This window comes from Ambystoma mexicanum, chromosome 2q, assembly GCF_040938575.1.
Source record: "Ambystoma mexicanum isolate Mex_15411 chromosome 2q, UKY_AmexF1_1, whole genome shotgun sequence".
Lineage (NCBI taxonomy): Eukaryota > Metazoa > Chordata > Amphibia > Caudata > Ambystomatidae > Ambystoma > Ambystoma mexicanum.
Window position 1 is genome coordinate 555,767,402 of NC_090924.1, and position 25,009 is coordinate 555,792,410.

Below are 25,009 nucleotides of genomic sequence, written 5' to 3' on the forward strand. Positions count from 1 at the left end.
ATTCCTCCCCCGGACCACTTCTACCTTACTAGTGGCAGCTGGTTGACAGGTAGCCACTGGCTTCCCCTGCTGACATCTGCAGACATGATATGGAGCCGCCTCTGTGGGCTGCCCAGGGGAGGTCAGTTAAGACCACGTCCGCCCCAATCAGGGGGGGTGGAGAGGAAAAGAGATGCATGGGAGGGTCGGGGAAGGGAACGCTGCACGTGGGGCCTGGTGGCTCAGCAACATTCGTAGATGGGCAAAAAACAGGGCCCAGGAAGGTCTGGAAGCCGCAAAACACTCACATGGGCTCGCCGAGGGTGAAAGAAGCGAGCACCAGCACTGCCGATGCCTAGGCCAGGCAGGAGGGACAGAACAGCCTATCAGGGGGGGGGGGGCAGGTTGTGAAGCGGGAGGGAGAGGGAAGGAAATGCACGGTAGGGTTGGGGAAAGGATCGCTGCACATGGGGCCTGGGGGCTCAGCAACAATTGTAGAGGGGCAAAAACCAAGGTCCAGGAGGGTCTGGAAGCCTCAACAATCACCTGGGCTCCGCAAGGGTGAAAGAAGCGAGCACCAGCACTGCCGATGCCTAGGCCAGGCAGGAGGGACAGAACAGCCTGTCAGGGAAGGGTGCGGGCTGTGAGGTGGGAGAGAGAGGGAAGGAGATGCACGGAAGAGTCAGGTAAGGGAATGCTGCACATGGGGCCTGGGGGCTCAGCAACAATTGTAGAGGGGCAAAAACCAAAATCCAGGAGGGTCTGGAAACGGCAACACTGACCTGGGCTCGCCGAGGGTGAAAGAAGCGAGCACCAGCACTGCCGATGTCTAGGCAAGGCAGGAGGGGCAGAACAGCCTATCAGGGGAGGGGGCAGGTTGTGAAGCGGGAGAGGCGGGAGGGAGAGGGAAGGAGATGCATGTGTGGGGTTTGGGGAACGGAACACTGCACGTGGGGCTCAGCAACAATTGTAGAGGGGCAAAAACCAAGCCCCAGGAGGGACTGGAAGACTCAACAATCACCTGGGCTCGGCGAGGGTGAAAGAAGCGAGCACCAGCACTGCCAATGCCTAGGCCAGGCAGGAGGGACTGAACAGCCTATCAGGGGAGGGGGCAGGTTGTGAAGCGGGAGGGAGAGGGAAGGAGATGCACGGGAGGGTCGGGGAAGGGATCGCTGCACACGGGGCCTGGGCAACAATGTAGAGGGGCAAAGACCAAGGTCCAGGAGGGTCTGGAAGACTCAACAATCACCTGGGCTCGACGAGGGTGAAAGAAGCGAGCACCAGCACTGCCGATGCCTAGGCCAGGCAGGAGGTACAGAACAGCCTATTAGGGGAGTTGGCGGGCTGGGAGGCGGGAGGGAGAGGGAAGGAGATGCACGTGTGGGGTTTGGGGAAGGGAACACTGCACACGGGGTCTGGGGGCTCAGCAACAATTGTAGAGGGGCAAAAACCAAGGCCCAGGAGGGTCTGGAAGCCGCAACACTCACCTGGGCTCGCCAAGGGTGAAAGATTACTAGTTTCCTGTACACTTGAAATATCTTTAAATATCTCATATTTCAGAAAGACGTATTAGTAATTAAAGAAACTTTGTATAATATTAAATAAAAGGAGATCACTGTTGGGTAGGATCGAACTCACATCTCCAGTGGCTTATTCCTTTCCCAGGTGAGTGTTCTACCATCTGGTCCACCCATGCTCTGCAATGACAAGTGCCTTAGTGCATATGAATTCCCGTTTGTCTCTAAAACCTGCATGCATTGTGAACAGAGCCTATCAGTGACAGCGAAGGGGATAGTTGAATGACACACACACCTATAGGTGAAATGCCAAAGAGAGCCTTAAGTGGCTGTATAATTCCATTTGCATCTGCGGCATATTTCCGAGCAAAAATAGTGTGGATTTGTGAATGATGTAACTGCCCTTTTGGGCAAGAAAAAGAAAAAAGAGCATCCAAATGAGTCTGACAGTCTGGAATGTGCAGGCATTAATATGTGTGATGATGAGTGATGTGAAGCCCCACATGAGTACTTGCTGTACTTGTTCCTACTGTGAGCTCCTTCTTTATTGCAGTTTATTTATTATTTATTGGAATTTTTATAAACCGCGCCGCATGCCCGAATGTTTGTTGCCATTCTGTCTCTTAAACTGCATTGCCCATAGGCTGAAATAAATCAGAAGAGCCATATCAGCCGTGAGAAGTGGAGGGTCTGCATTTTTCTACGCTCAATACAAAAATAAATGTTGCGTTTTAAAGACATCATGTTTGATTGTTTAGTAATAAAGGTAGTGTTCAAAATGGGTAGCAGCGGTTGGGAGTGGCTCCCCTTCACTTGTTTTCCTCCCTTTCTATGAAAGTTGTTTATACCAAAAACATAGTGACTGGATTAGTGGCAGATGCAGGGGAGCAACTGGACTGAAACCTGTGTGGAGCAGGGGTACTGACGGGTCAACGCATTAGATGTTAGGGGAGGAGCTACCATCAGAGATTATGTGGGCTGGGCACATTTACTTGAATGGTGCCCCATTCCTGTTGTTCCAAAGGAATATTTTTTTCTAGTGTCAAATTAGGAACTAATGGGGCAATGTAATACCCATTGGACCTGTGTCATTGCCCCAAAACATTATACGTTTTAAATAAAAGAAATTACACTTTTGATGGAAACTACCAGCATGGTATTGCTGTGGTTATGTTGTGGTGCATGGTTGGGATTTGTCAGCTAGTAGTTCATGGTCTATATCCTGCTGCACTGTACCATCATACCATGCAAGACTGAGTGTCACTACAGTAGCAGTGGTTTAGCGTATCAGTGGACAGTCATATGGGAGGTCCCAGGAAAGTGACTAGATACTATTGAGCTCTGAATTCGTGTTATGGCATAGAGTCACCTGACAAATAGCATCCCCTAGCCTAACAATATATTTTGACACACAAATCAAGCAGCAAAAAACGTTGGTTACTCAATGGAATGTACACCAGCCGGATACAAATGATTACACTAAATTTCCCGAAACACCACACAAACCACCACAGGTACACCAACACAACTCTCCACCCAGCTTAAATACCAATCTGACAGAAAACTAACTCAACTACACAAACTATTTACGTTGGCAACCTGGAGCGCAAACTAGCCACTGTTATAGACAAGTCAGAAAATAGCTAAACCTTTTGCACTCCAGACAGCCTTATCTTCCTAGATCTGCACACATACAAAGTACAACAACGCATCCTTCGTCTGCCCTGTGTTAGTCCCATAACCAACTGCTTACAGATCCTGAAGGCTCAGGAAATCATGAAAAAGAGAGATGGTGTGTTATGCAAGACCAAGACTCAATAACACAGAATAACCGATCATAGCAAATGGTTTCACTCATTCTCATTTGAGGTAGTACTGTGAATGGCCCACACAACTTCTGTGTCTGGCAGCAAATGGGCAGGGAATTAATGTCAGTCGGCTATGCTTTACTCTTTAGTGTAGTGACTGGATGGTGAGACTGTATACCTGTCTATCAAATTAAGTGACATGGGAACTGAGGGAGGGTCACTGAGACAATAATGCAATTCTAGCTGGCGGCCTTGGGCCACTAATAGAGGAGCAAAAGAAAACACCATGTTGTTACTAAAATCATGAAATCTGCCACATTGTAAGGCAGTCTTTTTTAAAAAATTTGTCTGAGATTAACATCTAAAGACTCCACTTTCTGGAGTTATGTCACAGTGAGATTATACACTTTTTTTAAGCAGTGAACCCACGATGTTAACCCCTTCTGCAAATTAGCCACTTGTCTACATACCTTCTGAGCTCTATTTGGTCCAAATATGTAGGCTTACAATGGCTTGAGTAATACGGTTTAACAGTGTTTGCTTTTTTTTAAAAAAAATTGTGTTTCTTTTAATTGTACAAAACAATTTTTACAAAGAAGAAAAAAGGGAAAAATGTAAACAAAAGAAAATTCCATCAAGGTGCATTTGATCAAAAGATTTCAATCAAAAGGAGAGTTAATTAGTCCTTTACGCCCTCCCTTTGTTGAGGTAGGACTTTCTCTTTTTGACTAGCCAAGCCAATATGTCTGAAAAAGCCCACCACTGCAATCACTCATTTGGTTTTTTCGCCACTGATGAGACGGGCCCACCACTCCTGTTCATCATAGACATGAAGGTTCTTAAAGAAATGTCCAAGGCAAGTATTTCTTTCAGTGTTTGCTTTAAGAATACACAAATCTTACAGTAAAACAACCTGACAGTATCTAAATACATGTTGAAACATGTTAAGCTAAAGGGATATCATTGAAACTTTATTTTCCCCATACTGAATGGAGAGCTACAAGTTCTAGAATGCAAAATAATGATAACCTGAACAGTCTTCGATTATAAAGTACTGTGCTTTAGATACTTTATGAAATACAGCAGGTACTCTCAGTTACAAAATATAAATTGCATAGAGGGGGACCTGTTATATTTGCCCTTATGAGAAAAAGGGTCTGCAACATGCAGTTTTAGTCATGTATACTATGACGTGTGTGAATGGGAGATCAACAGTATATCTGGGGACCTCTGACTGCTAGGAATCGTGTTCAGAAGCTGAAGTCCACTACGACAAGTAACTGGAGTAACTGAAGCTTGACCTTGAAGCCTCGCTGGTCGAGAGGAAGTGCTGTTGCTCTCCTTCACAATCTGAAAGCTGCTGTGTCTCCAAGGACTGACCCAGAGAGGACCGGATAAGGTGCCCTCTTCCCGAGCTACGAGGGACCATCGTGCACAGCTGATCTTTTCCAACGCTCCCTGGTAGACAGATCTTCGACAGGCTGCAGAACCAAGACGTGGACTGCCGCGGAATCTCAAAGAGAAGCACCCGGACTGTTGTCCGCCACTGTCGACGACCGCCGTCGCCGACTGGAGCCACCGTGCTCCCGTTTACCTAAGAACTTCAATTGATCATCGGACGCTCTCGTCTGCATCGTCGCCCGCTTTATCCCGCTGGAGAAGGTCCGACCGTTGACGCACTGAGGAGCATCCGCCGGTGGGTTTCCCGCCACCTAAAGACCACAGAGACACCGACGACTTGACGCCCTTGCTGGGCCACAGTACTTCCCCATCTCTTTGCGGTCCAGAACTATTGTCACTGAGGTGTCCCGCACGCCTCTTCCTTGCAGGACGCCAACGCTCTGTCGTCGATGAGCACCGCTAGGAACGAAGCTGCCACTTCCCAGCCGTAGTTCAACCTGTTCGTCGTCGGACGTTCGACGACCCGTGACTCCTGCCTTAAAGGGAGGGCACTCAAGAAGGGCCGTCGATTCCCCGACACCGAACGCTGAGTTCCTCGACGCCTCTCGACGATCCGTGGCTCCGGCTTTAAAGGGAGTCACTCAAGAAGGATCAGTCGACGCCTCTTCAGAGAACTCTACTCCACCAGGTACATTTGGGGGTAAAACCTTAATAGGAGGAACTAAGACTATTGAACAATATATGGACTGGGCTTGAGCTATATATCTTTATTTAGAGGTTGCCCAGGTGGGGGGATCTCCACACAGAACTGTGCCTAGCGGTAGGGGTCAGCATTCTGCCTATTGTTTCAACCATCTTACGTTCCTTCCTATCTCTATTGCTGGTTTCCTCGTTATTGATCTCTGTGACATTTTAACCGTACAGTTGATGCACTTTAATGAGATTCGATAACATTGGTGGTACCACTTTAGAATTGTATATATTTATCATTATTGACTTCCGAGTACAAAGTGCGTCATTGTGATCGTGTACATACCTTTGAATTTTAATTATATAAAGACTGTGTTTTCAATAATACAGTGTGTGGACATTCCTTTGTGGGGGTTCGGGGACTACACTGTAATTAAGAACCAGCCTGCATCACCTCCTGGAAGCTAGGCCTTGATTGCTCGACTACCTTACCAATAATAGAGAATCTTGGCTGGGGTCCTCTGTGCCTCTCCTCTACCATATAGAGAGCGGTGCCCCGTGCAATTACCTTTAGTTGACGAATGTTTGAATATGTTCTAGTTGCAACACATATTTTAGTTGCAATTTTTAACGAACAACAGTAGTTATATATATATATATATTGCCATAATGTTACAGTAGCCTACAGTCGAGATTATTTTAGACCGGTGGCACTGATGATTTACGAAATTGCATTATTTACACTTGCGGATTTGCACATGTATGCTTTGAACTTTTTGCACAATGTAGTAAGAATGCGGATTGGCACGCTGTTGACAAAATATTTTTATGAATAATGGATTGTTTATAATGACATTTAAAAAATATATATATAATAAAGAATGTATTTCTAAGTGAATTGTTATTGAGCACGTACCTGTCACATTCCTCTACCACTATCTGAGCCCCAATTTAATTTGATTTATATCATTTTGGTTCTGTGAGGCAAAACACTTTGTGTTTCAAGAACATTTAATAGCCACAGAAAAACAAACCTTTTTTTGCATGTCAAGGGATCTTTGTTTTACACACTGCCCATGTCTGGGCAGAGACAAGTTTTGGTGCCAAAGGAGGCGGAAAGGCTCCTCATGACTAGGGCCGGCCTTAGAGGCAGCAGCGCTCTGGGGGAATTGGCGCGCCCCCTCCCTGCGCGCTCCTGGTCGACAGGGGGAGATGCTGGGCGGGGGGGCGTCACATTTGTTTTGTCCCTCCCTGCTCTGGCGCCTCGCATGGGGTTAATCACTGGAATAGGACACTCATGAATGCTAATGCATGAGCGCCCTATTCCAATGAAAACCTACTGGCTCACACGTCAGAGCAGGGAGGCAATCATCATGTGAATAGGGTGTTGATGTTATTCATCAGCACCCGACTGTTATTAAATGTGCCCCACCACCGCAGGTGCATTTAATAACAAAAGGGCGCCTGCCGCACCTTTTCTCACTACGCCAGCTCAGGGGAGCCCTTAAAAGACTCCCCTGACTTGGCGTGGCGGGGGGCCAATGGCACCCTGTGGGGGCATGGCGCTCCGGGCATTCACCCGACCTGCCCCTTCACCCCCAAAGGCCGGCTCTGCTCATGACGCACAGGGCAAAACCATCTCACTGCTTTTTCTAGGGGCAGGGTTGCACTGGAATAAAAAAGGAGCCAAAGGGGAGAGGTGATTGACCCACAGGTCCACCCCTGGCGCTGCCACTGGACTGACCGCATACGTTGGCTGCATCACGTCAGCCTCACTGTGCTTAGGGGATTGTGGTTAATGGTTTAAATGTTAAGGTATTACATGATTCGTTCACCACTGGTTTAAAACGAGATGGAGCATCAGCTCTGGCTGCTGAGCTGAAACGTTCTTTCCTGTCAACGTCTTAACCTTTGATGAAGAGGTTGGGAAGGAGTCACGCATGTACGTAATTCTGTGAGCGTGCTGAGCTGAGCTGACGTTCTCCTAAAATGACACCATGTCGGCATCACTTACGCCACGAGATTGCCAAGCACCCAACTCCGAACAGAGAAGGTGCTCAGGGTGGAGTAGACAAGGGGACAGCCACATAAAGGGGGCACTGACCAATAAGGGCCTCAGCTAAAAAGTAGAGAGCACACGCTATTCACAGCTGTCCCTTCATTTAGAATATATGTGCTGTTATATAAAACAGTTTATCATGGCCTTTGCCCACACATACTGTTGTCAATACTGGAGTCAAACTATAGCGCAATTTGTTTGTGCGAATTATAAGTAGGTCCTAAAGCTCGTGTCTCTGAGGAGGGCCACGGGGCACGAGATTAAGGGTTTCTCAATACTTGGTCAGTTGTGGAATAAACACCCGAATGCCCTTTACGCACAGATTACAACACATGAAATAAAAACTTTAAAAACAAACTATTCACCGTCTAATTTTCTTTTGCATAGTTACATTTAGAGCACCATGCCGAGGCAATGTAGTTTGCTGAGGAGTGACATGCCATCACTGCCTACGGCTCTGCAATGCCTGTGCCAGGCAGGAGAGAAAGGACAGGTAAAGAATCAGAACTTCCCATCACAGTTATGGAGGCACAAAGGTGAGCAAACTGAGCAGTTGCACTGGCAGCTACTGTGAGAAATCAGCACTGGTAGGCAGTGTGGGAAGTTTGCATTGGTGGGCGGTGTGAGGAGCTTGTGAGGAGCTTGCACTGGTGGACAATGGTGAATAACTGGTTATGATGGCACAATTGTGGAGTCTGCAGTGTGGTTTGGTGACGCTTCTGGTAGCCTTCTAGCTGGAGTACAGATATGCATATTTGGGCTTGTGCAGCATGGAGTGCTTGCTTTTCATGGACATCATGGTTCCATATGACCAGCACTGGGAATGGTGCAGGTGGGCTACTGGGCTCTGCACAGAACTGGACTTTGGGTGTAGAATAGCTAAGCACTGCTCATGGTCAGGCAGCATGCTCATTGGCAGAGCTTTCACACTTGGGCAGCCATGCCAGCAAGTCAGGGCCTCAAACAGTCTGTCACTAAGAAACAGCAATGCACCTGGCACAGGCAGCCCAGAGGAGTGGGGCCCAAAAGTACATTTCGCAATGTGTCAGAAGACCGACCAGAAGCAGCACCTGCGCAGTTGTATTTCACGGTGACCCTGGGCCCTGCCACAGCATAGAAATCATGTTCTCCTTTTCCTCCTGGGGGCTAAAAGTGATGCCAGACCAACCCACAGCATGGTCTGTTATCTGCGGCCTTAAATTGTGCTTCCTATGCCCGTTATCAATAGCGTGCTACAAAGCATGCCAGTCCAATAATTTGCCTGTGCAGTTTTATATCTCATGATATTTTAGAATTGTGATTTTTAGCCTGTTAAACCTTAATTTTAAAGTAAATTGCATTTTTACTACTGTGTAAATCCTTTTGGTGCTCTAGATTAAGGAACTATTGAATTAGGACTTTGATTGTAGCACAAGAGACTTACGGCGTTTGACAAACAGTAGCTTTGTGCTTTTGAAAGTCGCGAGCTATTGCACGCGCTCCTAGCACCAAAGAACTACAATCCCCAAAAGAATTGTAGTTCTTTGGTACTATTTACCCAAAAACCCGGCGCAAACGCGCCAGCGCGCACGGGCAGGCACAGTCTGTTTCAGTCTGTGTAAGGAAGTGCAAGGGGGGCCACGAACGAGCGTGAGTACATTTTTATTGTTTAAAACCTACATATTAATGTAGTTATACCGGTCCCTATCACCAGCTGGTGGCAGTAAGAAGTAGTGGAGAATCTGGTTGAGTAAAGCACACTAAAACTCACAGATTCCCAAGTAAGGAAGGAGGAAGTAATGAATCAAGCGCATACCCTTAATCCATCTAGACAAAAAGGGTGGGAAGGTAAAGAAGGAAAAATGGACCGCAATAATAGGTTGAAGAGCCTCAATGTGGGGCTTCTCAACACGCGATCATTAAAAAAACATGCGCACAACATTAATGACCTCATAAAGGAGAAAGCCCTAGACATCTGCTGTATAACAGAAACCTGGCTAAAAGAACCCATCAGCCCAGTATGTGAAGCCATGGTTCCAGAGGGGTACATTATGTACAATACTAATAGAGAGATTGTATGGGAGGAGGAGTGGCTGTTATAGCCCAAGAAACATTGAAACTTTTCAAAATTGATTTTGCGTGCATGGGTTGTGAAACCATCCACCTAAAACTAATATACACTCCTAATGATAGCCTGAATATTATAGTTATATACAGACCTCCTTCGCTAGTCTCGGACTTTGAGAATGAAGTCACTTCTCAAGCCTCAAGACTTAAATCCACAAACTCATCCACCATGCTAGTTGGTGACATGAATAGGTGGAGAGGAAATAAAGAGGACAAAGAGGCTATAATGATGGAAAAAGCAATGAACAACTTGGATTTCACTGTTGTTAACAATGAACCTACTACCCCCCAAGGAAACCAATTAAATTGGGTGTTTACCAATAACCTAAAAACACATAATGTTCTCACAGAACCATGTATATGGTCAGACCACCATTTAGTCACGTTTGAAGTGCAAATGAATAAACAGGCACCTCACCTTGAAAATCCACACATTAAGACACGGAGAAGAAATTTTAAAAATCTTGGACCCGAGATCCTGAAAGCATGCGAGTGCATGCTGAGAAAATATAACAAATACATTCAGGAAATGGTCGAAGAAAATGCTCCTGTTAAACAAAAACTGGTTAGGAAAAACAGCAACCATCAAAAGTGGTATAGTGACGAGCTAAGTAAACTTAAGCAGGAGAAAAGAGCGAAAGAAAAGTTATGGCACCAACAGCCTACACCAGCTAACAAAGAACAGTGGGAAAGCGACAACCACAGTTATAGGAAAGGCATAAGGGAAGCCAAAAGAATCCATTATAACAAGGAAATAGATGGAGCTAACAATAAAACCAGCAAAATCTTTGAAATTCTCAAAGGGTTTGAAAAACCAAAATCACTCTCCCTGCCAGACACTCCCACAAAGGAACAGTGTGATAAAGTCCAAGAAGCTTTCGCGACTAGGATCTCAAAGGCTCGTAACAATATTATTCTAGCCAGAAAAGAGGGGGAGACCATTACCCCCCAGACAAGACAAATATTCATGAAGGAAGAGAGAGTTTCAGATTCCTCCCCATATCCGAGGATGAATTCTGTAAAATCTTAGCCAAAATTAATCCCACTTCCTGTGCAGAGAACATTTTGCCGTCTAAAATTATACTGGATAACAACAAAACCTTTGCCCCAGTATTGACAAAGATAATTAATGCTTCTTTCAGGGAAGGGGTAGTACCAAAGGAAATCAAGAAGCTAACAATTACCCCCTTAGTGAAAAAACCAGGCTTGGATCCAAAGGACCCCAGCAATCTGAGACCCATAACAAACTCAAACTTTATACTGAATGTCCTAGACAAAATTGCCACAAACCAATTGCAAAAACATGTACAAGACCAGAACCTACTACATGAACAGCAATCAGGTTTTCGAGCCGTACACAGCACCGAAACAGCGATGCTTGATCTTCAGACTCATATGTTAAATCTGATAGATAAAGGCAACACGGGGATTCTCATGCTGTTAGACCTCAGCGCAGCGTTCGACCTGGTAGACCACCAACTCCTGCAGGAGGCATTGCCAAGAATAGCTGGATGTACATCCAAGGCACTGGAGTGGATAGCATCCTTCTTGAAGGACAGAAGCGCTAGGATACACTGGGGTGACACCTTCTCGGAGGCCGCCCCCATCCTATATGGCGTTCCCCAGGGTGCCAGCCTGTCGCCTTTACTATTTAACCTGTACATGAGAGGTTTATGCGAGCTCCTGGAACAAATCGGCATGTTTTTTACTAACTATGTAGCTTGTGTTTGAACTTAAGGGAGATTATAGCATAGACAGTGCTAAAATATCAGAGGTGTACAACATCATCGACAATTGGATGCAATGCCACTGGATGTGTCTTAATAATACTAAGACAGAACTGATGATTTTTGGGGACTCAACAAGCTAGATCCAGACTAGGGACAGAATATCAGGCTTTCACCATTAAACAGGCCATGATCTCAGTGATGCCGCAGATCAAAACCCTAGGGATGATCGTGGAAGCCTCTCTGGGATCAGAGGCACAAGTATATTACCTACAGAAACATTAACACCTACTATATTATTTATTACATTGCGACTCATGAGAGCCATCAGGCCATTTATAAATGAGGCGAATGCGGCCACCATAGCAAGAGCAGTGATACTGTCACACCTGGACTATGGTATGGCAATGCCCTACTGCTCGGAGCCTCAAAGAGAGAACTTCAAAAGTGTCAGGTTATGGAAAATGACGCAATCCGCATCATTAAGAAAATCAAAAAAAGGGAGCATGTTACAACAGGGAGAAGATCCTTACACTGGCTAAGGGTGGAAGAAAGAATACTTTTTAAATCAATGAACATAGTTCACAGATGTGTACATGGAGAAGCCCTGGAGTACTTTAAGAAACAATTCTCACTGTACATGCCCCAAAGAAGCCTCAGATCAGAGAATAAGGCTTATCTGAAAGTTCCTAGAGCAAAGCGCGTGCAAGGACAGGGAAAATCCTTCCCAGTCAAGGCCGCAAACTGCTGGAACAAACTACCTCCAACTCTGCGGCAGGAAGAGAATTATCTACGCTTCAGAAAACTTCTGAAAACTCATCTTTTCCAGTGAAAAGCCTGTATTATACGTGCATGGTGAGCAAAGAATGAAACTCTTTTGTACAACGGATTAACTTGGATCTTTCCCCACACCCTGATGCATGCAGGCTACCGGCGCCTTACAAACCAAAATACAGTACAAATACAATACAAAGTCTCTGACATGTTTTCTGTAAGATCATGCTTCTGCCAGTACAGCACATGTTCAGCCATGTGCCATACACAAGGAAGCAACATGGTTCTACAGGGTAGCTTGTTATTACAGGCTACCCTTGGCGCCAGCCTGGTTTTTGATAGCGGGCCTCTCCAATGGGGCTGAAGTGAGGAATTCACCTTTCTACTGCAAGTGCTAGGCTTTTGGGATGCACTGTGTCTGGCTACACCTGGGTTTTGGGTTGCCTCCATTCAGGCCGGCAGGAAAAGCCTATCTAGCCATGAAAGCAGTCACGTCAGCCCATAGCCTACTGTTTGTGACTTGGCCAGAGGGGCGAGCTAGTCCAGTGGTTATCGAACTGCTGTACCATGGTCGCCGTGTTACACAACTGCCCACCCATTTGTTTCAGATCCTTTCCCTTGCACCAGTTGCTGAATACATTTGCTGTGGCCGACAACTTGCTTTGCTGCAAACACATCTCTTGAACTCTGCACTGCCCTGGACTGTCCCTTTCCTGTGCTTTAGTTGTCCTGCCAACTGCCGCCATTCCTACCTTATCTCCACACACCCGCTGGTTCTCTGCTTCTGTACTCTACCTCAAAACGCCTTTGGGTGAATCTTTAACCACATCGTTTATTGTTACGTCAAGAATCCATCTGTAGTGTGTCCAGGAAAACCTGTAGGATCAAAATCTCTAAAGAGGAGCCAGGACTCTTAGCAGATGGTATTGTGAAAATGAGGCACGTCTCTTGGGGTCCTTCATGTCAAAAAACCCACTATGCGTCAGGACCGAGCTGTGGAAGGCCATCCAAGTGGAAGTCAGTGGGGTGGCTCTGTAGCCTGCTACTAGAGAACTTACAATTGATGTTGAGTGACTTGAAGTACCTCATCCTCAGCAATGTTGCAGGGCACTGCTGGGAGGCCCTTGCCACAGCAGGTGGCTCACCACCGCATCAGGTTTAGTGGCTGTGGGGCAAGATGGCCATAATAAACCTGCTGGGCCTAAAGGAAGGGTGCCTAGCGACAGGCGGTGACAATGACTGCTTATGCCACATAAGCAACACATACCTGTCACTCATTGTTTGTAAATGCAATGCCCACACAAAAGTAGTGTGATGAATCCTACAGACACCTCACTAACCCCTGCCTAAAGACTCCTCCCAGGTGGACAGGGAAAGGCAGACACTTTCTGATCCTGACCTTGGGGGTGGTGTTCTGTGGGAGGATCGCCTAGGAGGAGAAAGGGGCCAGGGGAATGAGAGCACACTGTGGGGTGAGACACAGTATTGATCTTCCTTCAAGGAAGACATCCCCTCCATACCAAAGTCTGTAATGGCCTTCTGTCATAAACAATCTTTTTTTTACACACACTAAACAACCAAATATGGGTAAAAACTATCACAAAGCCCTAGGCATTGGGAGAAATAAAAATCCTTTCAGAACCTTGGAGATGTATAAAGCTAAAAATTTCTCTAACTTTAGCCCAAAGGTACACTGAAAGGAAATCTGTGAATCATAACGATTTAAACTCTAAAGAACTTTATTCCTCGTTGCAATCAAATCTGGTGACTGATCCGTATGATATTTGTTTGAAGAACATTAGGGGGAACAGAAATACGTTTAGGAATGAAAATAAAGCCAGAAAAACGAACTTTGCCATTAGGGACTTGAAGTTCCATAATTCCCTAATTACTGGGACAAGGAAGAGGATTAAAGAGGAACAATGCTACAGGAGTGGTCAGATTGTTAATAGAAATGACCCACACCTGAGGGAGACTGGGAGGCTTAAAAGTCCCCTCAGGTGCAGACCATAGATGAGCAGGAGAAGCCGGAAGAGCAGCGTGGTCCGTGTATGCAGCCAACGCAGAAATTAGAGGAGGGAGAAGACGCCGGGACCACTGATCAGCAGAAGATAATAGTCAGCCCTAAGAGGGCCTGTACATCCTGAAGTCTTAAGTGGGAGGGTGGCACAGCGGGAAGTGTGCAGGAGGGAAGCTTGCCCTCTGAAGACCAAATGTGCAGAGGCTGCACAGCGGGAAGTGAAGGCCAGTGAAGCTTTCCTTAAAAAGAGGCTGTTTATGGTGGCTGGCGTGCACCAGAGAGCCTCCGGAGCAAAGGAAGCTCCTTTCAGAAGTTGTGCGGGGCAACGGCGGACCAGGGATAGCTGTTTGCCGGGTCGCAAGGAGCAATGGAAGCAGAAGACATGCGAGCAGCGAGGGTATCGGATACGCAGGCCTTATCTGTTGAGTTCACCAGCTGAAAGTGACCCCAGAGCGCTCCGACATGCTCAAGGCAGGTGTTTACACTCACATATGTGAGTGAAAGAGGTACTAAATGTTATTTTGAACACTGAACTATGAGAAAGCAGCGAAAGTACTGTTTGTCAAAACCCATATTTTTTTCTCAAAACCAAATGACTGCAACTTTAAGGGGGTGAGTTTGGTGAGAACCCAGCAACCTGAGGTGGCAATATTATTAAAAGCTAATGCATACAACCATTGCCCAAACTAAGAGAAACCAAGAACAAGGCAATTCAAATACAACAGATATTTCTAAAGGCAGAAGGGGACTAATGAAAGGTCCAAAGGTTGTAAAGCTTGTTGCCCATAGTTTGAGAAGTATATAACAAATGCTGGTAGAAACCCACATTCCCAAAGTCAAGGAAGAAGCAGAATAATATCTTATCCTTTTCAGTATTTGGTTACTTATGCATTGGGGAAACATGAGTGGCAAGAAGGCTGCCCTTCTGGAAAAGGTTATTCTGAAGGAAAGAAGCATATTTTGCAGAGGCACCAATGTGAATCTTGCTTTCCCTGAAGAGTTGCTTAAGGACTAATGTTGCACACTAATGAACAGTGTGTATCTGTTGTAAAGTTGTCATAAGTTGATCCTAACCACCGAAGCACTTGTTTCTGAATCGTTGTTCGAGCATGAGAGTATACCGAATGGCAAACCTTTGAAGGTAAAACCGGCACGGCTGCCGCCGGAATCATTTTTTTTCCCGGTGCCCGGGAATGGGCAATTACAGGGGCATTACGGCCCCGGCGAACCCGGTAATTGCCTATTCCCGGGCGCCAGAAAATATTGCTCTCCATTCCCATATGAGTCCCGTTGGACTCAATGGGAATGGGTAGGCCAGATGCACCGGGACCATTCATGAATGGTGCTGTTGCATCCGACATGGTCTGCTCATGGGTGCCAGTATGCCCGCCAGGTGCTGATCTGGTAACAACAGTACCGGTAACCTTACCTTACCTCAACGCCATTCTATCTAGCAATCTTAAAAGCTCCTCTCAAGTAACACTGGGAGACTTTAACATGGGCTACAATGACCCGGCAGACCAAGCAGCCAGCACTATAGCTAACACTCTTGCTGAACTAGGCTTTGCGCAAAGAAGTATGGCACCCACTCATTCGAAAGGTAGAATACTTGATTGGGTGGCCGACCACAACTGTTTAGCGAACATCACACACCCCTCACCACTAGTCTTGACCAATCACCACTTGGTATCGTTCTTGTTGTCCACTGACAGACCCCCACCTCCGCCCAACACCACGGCCCCTCCTACTCTCACCAGAAACAAGAAGAACATTACACCAGAAAGACTCATCCCGAATCTACTCCCCACACTTAACACACTCCCCGACAACCTGGATCCAGAGAACCTGGTTGAAGAATACAACAAGGTCCTGGCTTCCTCGTTGGACCGCATCGCCCCACTTAATCTCAGACCTAGGAAACCGAAAGCGCACCTTTACAAATGGTACACTCCATTCCTCAAAAACCTAAGGCAGCGAAAAAGAAATTGCGAGGCCACCTGGAAAAACAAACCTTCAGTCGCAAACAAACTCAAACTCTCCAAACTAACCGCACTTTATAAAAAGAAATTTACCTGGCTAAACGAACCTCCTTTGACTCTCGCATATCCCAGGCTAAATCTAATATGAAAGAACTCTTCTCTATACTTAAAGAAGTAGAAACCCCCATACTACCCCCTGATTCTTGCACCAAAGATAGAAACTGGTGCTCAGCAATTCAAAATGCCTTGGCAAATAAGATTGTGAGCCTTCAAATTAAGATCTCTAGCAAAAAGGCTGCCCTAAAAGACACTCTCCCTTCCAAAACTCAGGATAAGCGCACAACCACAGACTCTACCCGCTTCAAGTTCTCCAAAGTCAATAATCTTGACGTAGAAAAAATGATTCTGTCTTTGAAACCATCCAACTGCCAGAGAGATCTGTGTCCAGCACAGCTCATCAAAGATGCCGCCCGCGACCTCTCACCCTTCATCACTAAACTGGTCAATGCTTCCTTTAAAACTGGCTCCATCCCTTCCAACCTAAAACAATCCTGGGTACTTCCATTATTAAAAAAACCTACTCTGGACCCAGCCATACCCACAAATTACCGACCCATAACCACTGTTCCCTTCCTACTAAAAATCCTTGACAAGGTCGCCTATGTACAACTACAGAAGCACCTGGAAGAACACCACCTCTTAGGATCCAGACAATCAGAGTTCCGTCCTCAACACGGGACTGAAACTGCACTTATTGACCTGAAAGCCCAGATTGATACACTCAGGGACAAAGAGAAAGTTGCCCTGCTCCTCCTCCTTGACTTATCTGCAGCAGCGATTTGGTCGACCATTCTGTCCTATGCTCACACCTCCATACAGCAGCACACTTCTCTCCAGAGGCCATCACATGGATCACCTCATTCCTTAACGGAAGAACCATGAGGGTCTTCTCTCCCACTGCTGCAGCAGACCCCATTCCCATCACTTGTGCTGTCCCACAGGGCTCCTGCACCTCCCCCACATTGTACAACATAATTACCAAGCCATTTTTCGATGATTTGTATCATCCTGGTATCACCTACACTAACTACGCAGATGATACCCAGATCCTCCTTCCGTTTTCTGGAGATTATGAAAAGGATTTGGCCTTGCTAAATAGGGTGTACATCATCATCCAGGCATGGATGGCCACTCATGGACTATGCCTGAATGATGAGAAAACAGAGCTTATCATCCTGGGTACTATATGCAGTTTAAAGAAACGTAGCCCTGCCTACAACTCCTTCATGATAACAATATCAAAGTTGGACAGGAGGTTAAAACATTGGGTCTCTGCTTGGATTCTAACCTCTCCTTCAAAAGACAACTGAGTTCCCTGGCATCCTCAACTGCATACACGTGCAAATTAATCCGCTCAGCCAAACCATTTCTGTCAGACACTAGCTGCCTCACACTCGCTAGAGCCATTATACTTTCCCGCCTTGACTATTGCAACGCCCTTTACCTGGGAACTTCCAAGGCTACCACCAACAAGCTACAAACCCTCCAGAATAACGCCCTGAGAGCAGCCCTAGGCATCCCTAGAAGAGAGCACATTTCAGGACTCAGCCAACAGAACTGGCTATCCACTAGAGACATAATTCTCCTAAAAACGGCATCACTTACCTACAAATCTCTTAACAATACTGCCCCGATCTATTTGATCAACAGATTCCATAGACAAGCATCCTCGAGACCCCTCAGAACTGCATACAAAAACTGCCTCTCTGTCCCAAATTTCAAACTTGCCACCATAGGAGGTAACAGTTTCCCGGTAAAAGCAGCCAAACTATGGAACTCCTTCCCTCCCAACCTTAGAGTAGACATGCCCTACCTGAAATTCCGATCCATGGTAGTTTCATGGCTGAAAACAAGGGACCACCAAGATAGCTAAGTGCCAAGGCCATCACTTCATGCTATCCGCACACTGTGTAACCTTGTCTGCCCACTCTGTACTCTTGTTTATATTGTTTATATTGCTTGTTCTCTTCATTATGCTTTGCTTATACTTCCATTGTCAACATGTACATTTTATATTTGTAACTAAGCTTTGCATATTCTTGTAAATGCTGCGCCTTGATACCCCTGGGTATATCTGTGCAATATAAATAATAAAACAAACAAACAAACAAACAAACCTTTGTTTCTGGACCGGCAAGCTTACAATGAGGCTCATTGTATGGTATTTGTGGTGCTGCAGAAGGAACTGTATAAAACTGCTGTAGAGGAGTTACATTTCTTCAGTTGTGGCAAACCATCCTGACAAAGACAATTTATGTTATTTGTGGTGCTGAAGAAAGAACTATACAAAACTGTTGTGGAGGAGTTGCATTTCTTCAGTATCGGAAAAATCATCCCGACAAAGACAATTATTACTTTTGCTCAAGAAAGTGAAAGAACCTTCTGTTTTCTTTGTTGAATCAATGGAGTGTTGGAACTTTCTGTTGTCAGGTTGGAGTCACAAAGAAACGTTTTGGAACTTTCTGTTGCATTGTTGGAGTCACCAAGAACTGTGTTGGAACCTTTTTACAAACCCAGGATTTCCTTATATATTTTTGAACAGTGGAGCAGAATCCTTCTTGAATCTTGGGAAGGGGAATTTACTCAGATTATGAGAAAAAAAACTATTGTTATATTACAAATTAAATTGTTATAATTTTGTAGCCTTTGAACTGCCATGCATTAGGTTATTTGTATGTATAAGTATGAGGTTCAGACATCCTTTGTTAGAGTGTTTCCTTTAGTTTATTTTAGGCAGGGAAATCCTCGTCAGGGAAGGTATAGGGAGGCGTTTATCCAACGTTTTACTTTAATAAAATGGCATATTCTGAAAAATCTTCACAAAGTTGTCTGCCTCACGTTTCTGACCCCTCACAATAGACACTGGCACACTGATACATTACTGCATATTTCAGTTTGCCCACTTGACACGTCAGCTAGCAGGAGCTTTACTCCACCATCCACGGTGTTGATTCACAGGTCTTTCACAGACTCAGGTTGTAGGATGCATTCTAAGTGGTTACCATGATAATGAGTACATGTAAACTCTGTAGGCCAGTCCAAGCAATCCAGAGGCGTAATATTGCTCTGGTGAAACTGGTATGTTTAGGGTAAGGCCATTTCTCAGTCCAACTCTCTATCCTGTCAGGTAATCACACGTTGGATACTTGGTTGGCCTACTCACCAGGTATAAACCACAGAGTCTATCCAAATGCAGGTGGCCCACATACTATCTGGGGGTCTCCACTGAGAATAGCTGTTGCTGTAGCATGTGAAAAACACCCAGCAGATACCCTCCTCCACCAGCCCCTATGCCGCCCCTTAACACTTTTGGGTCCTGCAGCAGATTCAGATGTGTTAGTTTAATTCTCCACTTCCCTTCAATAAATGCATGTGGGGTTCTGAGTGCCTTGGCATTATCCTCCACCTCATCGATGCACAGAGGGTTCTTGGTGCTCTGGCTTCCACCTCTGCTTATTAAATGAATGTGGGGTTTTCAGTGTTTTGCCCTCCTTCTCTGCCTACTAAAGGCATGTGGGGTTCTTAGTGCTTTAGCCTTCCCCGACCTACTAAAAGCCAACGTGGTCTGAGTGCTTTGCCCTTCTCCTCTGCTTGGTTAAGGCAAGTAGGTTTCTCAGTACATTGGCCTTCTCCTACTAAATGCATGTTTGGTTCTCAGTGCTTTGTCCTTTTCCACCACCTTCTAAATGCATGTGAGATTCCCAGTTCTTTGGCCTTCTCCTCAGACTACTATGTAGATGTGAAGTTCTCAATGGTTTTCCCTACTCCTCTGCCTACTAAATACATTTGGTGTTCTCAGTGTGTTGATGTTCTGAACCACCTACAGAATGCCTTTGGAGTTGTCAGTGCGTTGACCTTCTTTCCCAACTGCTAAATGTATGTGGGTGTCTCAGTGCTTTTTTTCTTCTTTTTAACCTAATAGATGCACATGGGTTTTCAGTGCTTTCCCCGTCTCCTCAACCTACTGAAGGCACATGGGATTCTCAGCGCTTTAGCCTTTCTCTCTGCTCTGCTCATGGGGTTATTAGAGCCTTGGCCTTATCCTGTGTCTACTCAATGCATGTGGGTTTCTCAGTGCACTGGCCTTCACCTCTATCAATAAAATGCGTGTGGGGTTCTCAGTGGTTTGGACTTCTCAACTTACTAAATTCACCTGGCGTTCTCAATGCTTTGGCCTTCTTCTATGCCTATTAAATGCACATGGAGTTTTAAGTGTTTGGACTTAACCTGCGCCTACAAAATGCACATGGGTTGTAATGCCCCTCCACCTACAATTCACATCCCTGTCGTGATGAAATGACTACTGCTGAACAGTAGCACTGGGATGATGGGTGGTTTTTAAACTCTTACCCAACCCCACTCTACTACTAAACTAGCAATTATATAAATCATAAAAGTGGAACAAGAACAACAAGAATGGTAAACCTCCTTTGCCTCTTTAAGGTAGCGTGGGCCAAGGGCAGGCTATACTCAAGAGGCGTGTGAGCCAGCAAGGAAGCACCCAACCCAACACCGGTAGTACTGTGGTACCAAAAGACAATAAATGTCCCATCATGGTTCTATAAAAACACAAGACTTTAATCAGACTAAAAGGTAAGACAAAATAATGGAAACACTAACAACCAACCCTTTACTAAAATTCACAGAATAGGCAAACCTTTGGTTGAAAGGAAAACTCTGGGTATGGAGATAAGGGTATGCAGGCAAGTGTCTTAGCAGCAATGCTTCATAAGATACGGAATAGGGTCTTAAATGTCACTAGGATCCGTAGCACAAGGCCAGGGGGACAGAGAAACTGGTAGACACATAGGCCCTGATTCACAGAGCGTTTTCCAATGGGCGTTTGCTATTATAAAATGCTTCTGTGAATTAGGCCCCTAGTGTCACCTTTGAGTGCTGTGAGTCCCTTCCCTGGGTTTCTGAGGAAAGGTGAGTCTGTCTCCTGCCATTCTCAGCCAGGAAGATTGCTACGACACTTGCAAGGCTGCCACTTCAATATGCCAAGTTATCAGCATCTCTGTTCCAGAGACAGGCAGAATTTCCAAACAGCAGTTCCTTGGTGGGCTATGAGGCACAGCAGTGGGCCGCTGTGGAAGATGAGTTCTTCTTCTACCCTTCCCAGCCAGGAAGGCTGCCAGGGACAATTGTTGCTCTACATATTCAGTAACCTTGGTACGTGTGCCTAGGCAGCAGCAGGCCTGTTCCAACAGCAGGTCACTCCAAATGTTCCCATTAAGTGGGTTAGGGGAAGGATCTGCTGATTCCTTGGAAAGCTTTATCTTCAGTTCAATGTACCCTAATGAAGTTCCTGTGTAAACCTTCTTTTTGAGTGCCAGGATGATTCAATTAAGAGGGCATACAGGCTCATATAGTCATTTTGCCACTGCAGATTGGTCTGTTTTGAAGCATTTCCTAATCGGCCAATCTCAGCCGTTGTGGCAAGAGATTGTTCCTGGTCATGAAAGTCCCAGAATGCTTTGTCTGCAGGAAGTGGGGAGAGGGCACAGGAGAGGGCACAGGAATTGTGAGTGGCCTAAGAAGTTTCAATATGGTCGATACTCTCTCTTGGTTGTAATTTTTCTCAAGGGCTAGCCTAAACGTCACTTCCACTGTCAGCCTTACGTGAAAGAAACTTCAGTTACGACTTCCCTGGAGTGAATGCTGCATTTTATCGGAAGGGCTTCATCTTTCCCCTGGAGGGCTTACCCTGTCATTCTGGGAAGGTTTAACCTTCCCAGCAGAGAACAAATCGAGCTTCCAGGATTGAACCCAACAGCTTGTTTTGGGTGAAACTGAGCCTCAGATAGTGGGTCACAAATCTCTGACAGTTGCATGAGTCACTAGACACCGGTTTGGCTATAAAATGACAAGGGATGCGTTTTAGCCCTGTATAACTGTAGCTTCCCAAAGGTCATTATTTAAAGCCAGATATAGCTATATATGTATTTATCAATCTGCCACCAGACCTTGGGGATAAGCAGTTAACAATGTAACTATTTGTTTACTTTCAAAGAGATTCTTGTTTTTGTTTAAAAATAAAATCCAATGCAAAAATTTGAATGTTTCTAGAAATGCTAGCAAGACATTCTTTGCTGGGCACCTTCCTGAAGTAGTTATAAATGTTCTATCCAATGTATACACTATCGCTTTTGTAGCAAATTTGGTAACCAAAAATCGGTGTACGCTTTGTAAGTAAACAAATCAGCTGGGGCACCTTTGGAAGTGTCACCCCAGTGCTGCTAAAGATTAATTTAATTTAAGCAAACTGTAATTCGGCACAATACGTTCCCTCACAATATGATGCAGGATTAAGAAGATTACATGTCTCAATAGACAGCTGTATGATGGGAAAGGGTTTCCAGACCACAAATTTCACTTTTCCAAGGAAACTCAGTAACTCAGTTTCTTTATGTAATCATTTCCAGCTGTGCATACTTTTATGTTAGGTACTGTGTCATGCCAATTACCTATGTACAGTAGAATGTATTGATATCGATATTGATATTTTATTTGTATCACGCTCATACATAAGTGTTTCAGAGCGCGACGAGTCAAGGGAGGGGAGCAAGGGAGTACAAAAACAACGATTTCACTAGGCCCAGTGACATGAAGAACGTGGAAGTGAAGGGGGAGGGAAGGGGGAAACTGCAGGGGGAGGCAGACGTGGAAAGTGCTGAACATACGAATAAAAACAACAATTGGTAGTGCAGCCGGCAAGTGGTAGGTTTAAGGCACAGACAGGGGGTTGTCTGATAAGTGCAGAAAAAGGGGGAGGACTGTAGGGTTACAGATACACACCGGTATAAATGTGATGTCTTATATATGGATGGTGATTAGTCCAATTATAAACCCAATGGTGCAGGTCCATCTTGTACAAACCCGCCATCAAGGCTTGTTTTTAAAAACCAGAGCAGAGTCTGTTTAGCAGAGCTGCCTTTCATGGCAAAATACATATATTATAGGGCCTGACTTTCAAAACGATTAGGAGATTTCCCCTAGCAGATCGCAATCTGTCAAAGGGTGGAGCACAGCGGTGCTCAGGGTCACCCCAGTCCTAGAGTAACCCACCCATAAACCTAGTTCTTCAGCAAAGATGCCTGAAAGGGGGTTGAGTTATTCCCTCAATCATGAAACATGTGGAACTCTGAAAACAAAATATAATATGTAATTTCCTTCGATGTCCTAGTTTTTAAAGCTCGTTGGCTGATATTAGTTCCAATAAAGGGCCAGCAGAGAAATGACTGCTCTCATACAGGTAGGAGGATATATGAGTAGGTCAACGTGCCTGCTGAAAAAAAAAGATCCAGTGTAAACTGAAGGTCATCGGCCTCAAAGCCCATGGGAACAATTCATACTTTCCCCTTCCATAGTTTATAAAAGGAGTGCCAAGTCAGTGGCGTATTTGTAATAATGCCACTGCACGCCATTAAAGACATGCAGACACTGTGGCGGGAATATTTTGAAGAATATAATTACTGCTGATTTTAATGTGAATAGGAGGGATGTTGCGGGAGTCCGTCTCTCCCCAGTTTATGTGCGCACATACATTGAAAACGCCCTTTCTCAACACGAAATTCCACAGGCCAACCCGGTTTATCAAGATTTCACTCGGTGACCTCGAGCTGTTTGGAGGTTTGTTGAGGTGAATCCATTTCTTTGGCATGGTTGATGGCGTTGGCCAGTCAGTCCCAAGGCCGTGACATGAGAGAGAACAATGCGTGTCTAGATTTGTCTGTGCCGAGAGCCCACGCCTCTCCAAAAAGCGCGCTGGACAGGACGAGGCGCAAAACAATGCGCTTCCTTTCCTTTATGGCCCTCATTCTCTTCATGTTGTGCCAGGGAAGGTTGTTCTAGGAAGTGCCAATGATTAACTGCTAATGTTTTTACCTGCTGTTCCCGGGGGAGCTGAAATGACTTGTACAGCAAGATTGTAAGGGAAGTGTCTCCAAGACCCAGTCAGATAACCCTAAAGTTCACATACTGCCTTGACTTATTTAACCTGCGCAGGATGGAGGGAGTATGTTTTCGACCTACGGCGTTTCTCACTGTTTTTCTAGACGCGGCTCTTGTTGCTATTTTACCATTTTTTACTGCTTCTCGGCATTGTTAAAACCAATAATAACATCCTTGCCTTTTTTTTACTGGCATGCGGTGGCAGACCAGAGAAGCACCGAAGCTGCCACCCGAACTCCATTCATTGTTGTTTTTGCAGGAACTCGTTTTTGAGTGCCAATAAGCCCCTTTAGTTTGCAGAGCTTTCAACAACATGACTATTCTGCGGGTCATTGCCACAGCACGGGCCTTTTATTGATGTCTATTAGATGAAAATATTCCAAAAAAGGCTGGCTTTTCGAGGTCAGTGTTGGGCAGGAGGAGAAGCATTGAGAAATACAACTTTCAGATGTGAGAGGTGGGCGCCAATACTTTTGTGTATGCACTTTGCATTACGGGGTTCAGTGGTCTATAACTAGGTGGTTATTGTCATGAAACCACTGTCAGTTACAAGGTTCTGTAACTGTCCAATTCATGATTTCTCACTATCGATCACTCAGCCACAAAAAGTAGGAGTAAAGAACATTCTGGTAACGTGTCCATTATTTTGCTCACGTTCCATTACCGAGGACGTTTAGCAAGAACTCCAAATAAGCAGTGACGACGCCAAACAGTCGTGGTTTGTGTATTGGCATGGAATGGGCTTCCCCAAGAAAAGGAGAACGAGAAACGGGTGATATTGTCTCGGGTGCTGCCATGCCCAGCCACCACATGATCTGATTTACGCTCTCTTTGCCAGCTGGTGCCACCTTATAAACAGGTAGCACTATCATTTTTCTTTCATTGCCATGGTATGTGCAGGCAATTTTTCAAAAAAAATGTGGCATTTCTTTTATT